Raw genomic sequence first — 7,005 nt, forward strand, 5'->3', positions numbered from 1 at the left:
CCGAGCTCCCCAACCTTACATCCCTGAAAAACCACATTCTTTGGCAGAAGCAAACATTTTAAAATTCAGGATAAGTGACACCGGGGGAAAAAAGAATCAGGTTGGTCTTATTCTTGCTTCTAAAGCTGTTTCCAGTTAAAAATAAAAAGGAGGCAGAGAACGTGACCCAGAGTCTCAGCCATTCGTTCGGTAACGCCAGAAAGAAAGGGGACACGGCTGTGGGTTTGGGCCGAGCCGGAGCTGGGGCTGTTGGGCTGTGACACAGGCGAGATGGAGGGCGCGACAGGAAGAGGGACCTGCTGGCTTGTGTGTCCCCGTGTCCCCACGTCCCCGTGTCTGTACCAGGATGGAGCATAAAACAGTGCCTCCCCAGAGGAAAATAATTCCGTGAAACGAGCTAAACACCTTCTGTGCCGTCTGAGTCATTCCATTTCTAAAAAGATCATGTTTCCGTAAGTTATTCCGCCCCCACAGATTGGGTCTAGCAACATGCAACGTGTAAATAAAAGGGAACAGGAATGGAGTAGTGTGTGGCCTTATGCTCCAGGGGGACTCCTTCCAGATGGGACTTCCAGGAGGGGGGGGCATTGCCTATGGGAATGTCACCCACGTCCCTTGTCTGACGGATGTGTGAGGCTCCCCTCAGAGCCGGTGGCATTGTCTTTCAAGTAATACCAGTCCCACTGGGGACTCCTGGTACCTTCCAGGTGGAGACCGGGACTTTTGCAGCCACGCTGGGGAATGGCTTTAGGAGCCCATGGAATAAATGTGGCTTGTAACTCTCGTGAGGTCTTCACAGGCACCACAAGGCAGTTCCAGGAGAGTTCCAGAAACAGCGAGGCGCCAACGTTACCCCGATGTGCTCATCTTTTCACGTTTCGAGAACGGAGGGGGCAGGTCCCATGAGCGTGACAGCACGGAGCGTGCCCGCTGGATGTCCCACGTTGTCAGCAAAAAAAAGTTCCCAGACCACGAAAGACAAAAAGACAGTCCGAGCGAAGAGGACGGTAGAGACAGAGAGGCCGAGATTCGGGAACGAGTGTTTCCCAAAATAGACGCTTCACACAGGGTGTGGGCCGCCGATTTCTCTTCTCCGTGCGAAAACCTGTTGGAGCAAAGAAATGCTTTCACAGGTCGCGCAGGAAGAGAAATCATACTAGGGGTCCCTGGGCGTCACAGTTCTGCTGTGATGCTTATCTCGAAAACATGGATTTGTTTCAACCCAGTGGGTGGAAGGGGTAGTTTGAGCGTAGTGCCGCGTGTGTGTGTTTGCCGGTGTGTGGTGTCATCTGCGAGAAATAATGCATGAACCCAGCCAAGTGCTAACTCTACCCAGCGATCGGAGCCCTGGACGACCCAAGACACACATGCACAGCCCTCAGAGATGTGCCACCCACCCCCACACCCCCAGGTTGCATGTCCTGTAAACGAGACCTACTCACATATCGGCTTTTTGTTTACTTGTTTATCTGTCAGTTACAGTTGCCATTCACTATTATTTCATATTAGTTTCAGGGGTACAGCACAGTGCTTAGGCATGACTATAACTTACAAAGCGATTCACCCCTATGCGTCTAGTCCCCAGCTGGCACCATCCCTAGTTATGACAATATTATTGACTGTGTTCCCTGTGCTGTACTTTACGTCCCCGTGACTGTTTTGTAACTGCCAGTTTGTAGTTCTCAATCCCTTCACCTTTCTCACCCAGCCCCCAACCCACCCTCCCCTCTGGCAACCATCGGTTTGTTCTCTGTATCTATGAGTCTGTTTCTGTTTTCTGTTTTTGTTTTTTGTTCTCAGATTCCACACAGAAGTGAGATCATATGGCATTTGTCTCTCTCTGTCTGACTTCTCTCACTGAGCATAACACCCTCTAGGTCCATCCAGGTTGTCCCAAATGGTCAGATTTCATTCTTTTTTACGTGTGAACCTTTGAATCTTTGCAAATCTGTGCTGGCACCTTCGTTACGCTCATGTCTCTTCTTTCAATGTGTCTGTCGGTGACCAAGTTCCTAGGGCACCGGGAACCCCCACGCTCGTTCCCCCATAACCTCTGCTTTTTATATGGATTTCCACGACTTCGAGAAATGCCTGCCTTACCTTACTACAGAACTGACTGTAATTTCACACTTGCCTTGCTCTTATTTAGTTTTGAATTTTCTGCATTTTCTTCAGGCCGGTTGGAAACGGGCTGGGGGAGAAACACCACATGGAAACTATAAATCTCACAGTGAGGAAAAGGAATTAGGAAGCTGAGGTTTGACTCGGTTGACGGTTTCTTTTTCTTCTTTCCCATCTTTAAAAAAATTTTTTCTGTTCAAGTGTTTCCAGGGTGCAGAGCCCTGGGGAGGGGCTGTCTTTTACGAAAGGAGTTCTATTTAGGAAGTAATTATTCTTCTCCTGGAATAATAATAAAAAAAGAGTCCTCTAGGCCTTTTCTTCAGCACTCAGGCTTTTATTTAGTCCAGTTACTATAAAGAGAGGCTGCCTCGTCTCACAGACGGGTGACCTCTTTCTGGGCCTGTGTGTCCCCAGATTTCCAGGGCATCCCAGTGGAAAAACCATCACTGTGCTATTTTTCCAGCCACTCGCGTCTCTGTTTGGGAACAAGACAAAAACAAGGGAGGCCCAGAGGTGACCCTTGAAATCATCCGGGATGTCACCTTCACTCGTTAGTCACATTCCAGAACGATGACTGTTGGGCAGTCCCAGGACACACGTCCTGGGTTATACGTTTTGACGAGAGATTTCTGTGGCCTCACGGAGTGAGTAAGACCGGTGAGGCCAATTTCTGACAAAAGCGTGGTAATCTGGGGGAAGACGGATCACTCCCCACCGGCCACCTCCCGCCCTGGGGTTGTTGTGTCCCCCTGAGCTTGCAGATGTGAAGACAGTAATTACAAACGGAAAAACAATACGACACAGAAACCATGTACGTCACAGGTAGGGGTTTGATTGTAAACGGTCTCATCGGGTTTTGTTGAGTAGTTACCCAAAAATTAACTGTCTGCAGACACGCACTGGGGTATTTTATAAAACAAACAAACAAACAGACACCTATTTTGGAGGAAATGGCAGGCCTGCAAATGAGGAAGGAACCAGTGTCTTCCACCAGTGTTGGGGGCCCAGTGACGTCACCCCATTTTACCCCTATGGTCCGGGGGTTCAAGATCTGATCAGCTGGCACCCAGGGGCATCGTGGGTCTTATCAGCGGGAGGCTGTCACCCCAGTTGGGAAGGCTGGGTGGGCCCGGTTGCTACAACCAAGTGACACAGAGCGTGCGGCTGTGAAACCTACAAAGGAATTGCAAAAAGTGGCCTGCCCCCGAATTTGGTGGTTCCGTCAGCCCTGGCGAGGGCACCTGCACCCATTTCCTGGGGCTGCCGTGACATGGGACTGCAAAGGTGGTGGCCTGCCCCACACAGGTGTCCGCTTACCGTTGTGCAGGCTCAGCCACAAGTGCCAAGGGACCCTTATGGGGGTGAAGTCCACGTGCTGCCTGCCTTGGTCCCTCAGGAAATTCCTAGGACACAGTCTTTCCTTGCTTCTCCCGGCTGCTAGAGAAGGCCATACCCCGTGGCTGTCGGCCACTGTCATTCTCATCTCTGCCTCCATGACCCTTCAGCGTCCTCTTTCTCTGACCCTGCCACCTCCCTCGTCTGGGGACCCTTTTGATGACATCAAGACCCCCCGGCTTCTCCAGGGGCATGTCCCCAGCTCAAGGTCCTTCACGTCATCGCATCTGCGGGGTCCCTTGTGCCATGTGATGTCACAAATCCGGGCCTGACGTCGTTGGGGGCCAGTGTTCGGCCAAGCACGTCGTCCACACCCCAACGTCTCATTTTCACACCCGAAAACTGACACCCGTGGAATGTTTCCAACAGAGTTTATGCATCGGCCCAGGTGGGGGTTCCATCCAGGGCGTCCTTCAATGGGGACACTTTTGACAGAGTGGCAGGTTCCAGATAGTCAAGTGTCGGAAGACTCAACCCTTGAACGGAAAAGATTCAGGGGACCCACGTGAAAGGGTAAACAAGGAAGGAATAACCCAAATAGCGTCTAGAAAAACAGAGCAGGTGGTCAGCCCTGACTAGGGAGTCCCACCCCACAGGTGTCAGAAAGACAGAGGGCTGCTGTGCCAGAGGGGGTGGCTGGCTCACGGACGGTGACTCCACAGACACCTCTCTCTTTTGCCTCTTTCACAGCCAAGCTGCCGGCCGCATGTCCCTACGGAAACAGTCCCAACAGAGATGAGACAAACACCGTTTCAGGATGGCTGTACCATCCAAGAGCCTCCCTCTGGGGACCTCAGACTTCGTATACGTGTCTGTGTGAATCTTAGAGCTATAGAAATAAATACGTAATTGGATAAATGACATTTTAAAATCACAGAAGTACGCGCACGTGTCTGCAATTGTCCTAAGGGAGACCCTGGACTCTCCACCATGCGACCCAGAACCTCTTCTCAGGTTTCAGACACCCCACGTGGCCGGGTCTCGCAACCCCCTTGGTTCAGCCCTACGCAGCACAGAAATAACCCATGAATGGAGAAAACTGTAGTGGTGCAGGCACATTTCTCAAGCTGACAGCACCTCGTACCACCTCCCTCCTTTTTTTTTTTTAAAGCCTAACTCCATGCGTTATTTGGATTTCCCTCGTTCTTCCCTAATATCCCTTTTCTGCCCCAGGACCCAGGGTGGACCCAGCCCACGACATGTATTCATCCTGAGTTCTCAAATTCCTCTGGGCTGTGACAGTTTGTCGGGGTTTCCTTGGGTTTGATGACCTTGACAGCCCCTAAGGGGTGCTGGTCGGGCATCTGTAGGATGATTAGATTGGGATGACTGGTTTGGGCGAGGAAGACCCCAGAGACGAAATGCCCTCCTCAAAGCTACAGATGGTCCCCATGGCTTATCACGGCGGGTGTTGCTCTTGGTCTCCTGGCTAAGGTGCTGTTTGCTCAGAGTTCTCCGTCATAAACTGCCTTTTCTCCTCTGTCCGTACTCTGCGGAAGGGAGTCACGAGGGACAGTCTACACTTACAGAGCGGAATGTGAAATTCCCGCTTCCTGAGGGCGCGGCCAGTGTCTGCCTCAATTATTTGGAATTTTTCTCCGCGGGGAGGGGGTGTGTTTCTCCGCCCCCGTTTACCGATGTACTCAAGCCTGCGTTTTCCCACCAGTGGGGACTCGTGGATAGTTACCTTATGTTTGGGGTTGGAATCCAGGAGTGGTTTTCCTTGCGAAATGGGTTGGCCGTTGGGACCACTGCCAGTTTGGCTGCCCCATGCCACAGACATGCCCCCACCGTTCTGTGAGTGGGGTCTTTCCTTCCTTCCGGATGCTATCGGATGCTCCCGGCTTACACTTTCGTTTTCTTTCCTTCTCTTTATACCTGTGTAGGACTCCTGAAGGGACAGAGAGGTGCAGTGGCTGTGGCACCATGGTCACCTGTCCACCAGGCGCAAGCCCAGAAGTGGTGAGACTATCCCCGTCGTGACCCACCACCGGCCAGCAGTCCAACGTGAAGGGTCAGATGCCTGGACGTCCCCGCTCAGCCACTGTCTGGAGACTTCTACCGACCAGCATGCCATCCCATCCACACGGGGGTGAACAGTGGGGTGAGCTCCAAGGAGGAGTAAGGCCACCCCCTGTCACTCACCTTGCCAAGCCATCAGCAGGCGGTGCGGACTCCTGAGCAGTGTCACCTCGGGGGCCATGCTGGCATCTGTAACCTCCATCCACCCTTGTGGTCCCCTCCGGCCATCCCTGCCCGCCCACCTGGCCCTGTCTGTTGTGATGTTTCCATGAGCTTCCCCTTGTGCGCGGCCGTCATTCACAGGGGTTCGGACGCCCCGGGGCAGGGGTGCAGGTGCCTTCGTGGCCACCGCAGTCCAGACGACAACCAGCTTCAGATGACGCCATCGTTGCCATGCCGATAGGTGCGCGTGGGACCTGACCCACTTAACTTCAGACGCAGCCCACGCCCTGAAACTCACACAAGCCACGCCCACCGCTTCCTGGCTCCCTCCTGTGTCCCCCCTGGGAAGAGATGCAAAGGGACCTTCTTGCCTGTGGCCACCTCCCCCCAGACATGGGAATGAGTCCGTTGCAAGAAGACACCGAGATCTGGAAGCCACGAATACCCCCCACGACATGCAGACGGGAGACTTTGGCCGTGGGATGGGAGAGTTCCGGAAAGTTCTAGAACCCAGGCGAGCACGCGTTTGGGGGAACGCCAAGCAATGCGTCAGGCGCGTTGCAAATCGCATCCTGGGTGATTGCACTGCCTCGTCTGGCAGCCATGGAGGACTCGTGCTGTTTTTGTCTGTCTTCTGCGTTGTGTAAAAGCTGAGGGGGACGAGAGGGAAATTCAGGGGGGCGCGGCGGTGTGGGGCGCGCCCGAATCGGTGACCATGCTGGGCGCTGTGCACCCCTGCGGGCGCCCACCCCTGTCCTGCCCATGTGCGCCCTGGTTACCATTTTATACACCGTCCCAAACACGGCCATCGTTGTGTTTCACAGGTGTGACGTGTGGCGCCTGTGTCGTCCTGTCATAGCTTCTGCCTCTCCGCGTGGGGACAGGCCACCACGAGCTGAGACATTATGGCTATTCCAGAAAATAAAATATTTTTGAAACCGCACGGCCCCGGGTGCAGCTCTTTGTCTCAGGGTCGGTGGGGGTACGACCCCGACGCGGACGCCGCGAGCGAGCTCCGTAGCACGTGACAGACACAGGAGGCTGGCGTTCTGCAGAATGGCACGGTCACTGGTCTCAGATGTCCTGGCCACGTGCCCATGGCAGCGGTCCCACTAGGCAGACGCACCTACCCTGAGACGCAGACGAGTCTGGTGGGCGAGCCCAGAATGGGGTCGAGGGACTAAGGAACAGAGGGGTGGCAAGGTGTGTGTAAGAAGTGCACTTTTCATTGGCTCACAGAACAAAGTAACTCGTGTGCAGAGAATACAGTGATTTTAATAGACATCCAAAGAAGGAACACAGGGG

This window comes from Rhinolophus ferrumequinum, chromosome X (assembly GCF_004115265.2).
Source record: "Rhinolophus ferrumequinum isolate MPI-CBG mRhiFer1 chromosome X, mRhiFer1_v1.p, whole genome shotgun sequence".
NCBI classification, from domain to species: Eukaryota; Metazoa; Chordata; class Mammalia; order Chiroptera; family Rhinolophidae; genus Rhinolophus; species Rhinolophus ferrumequinum.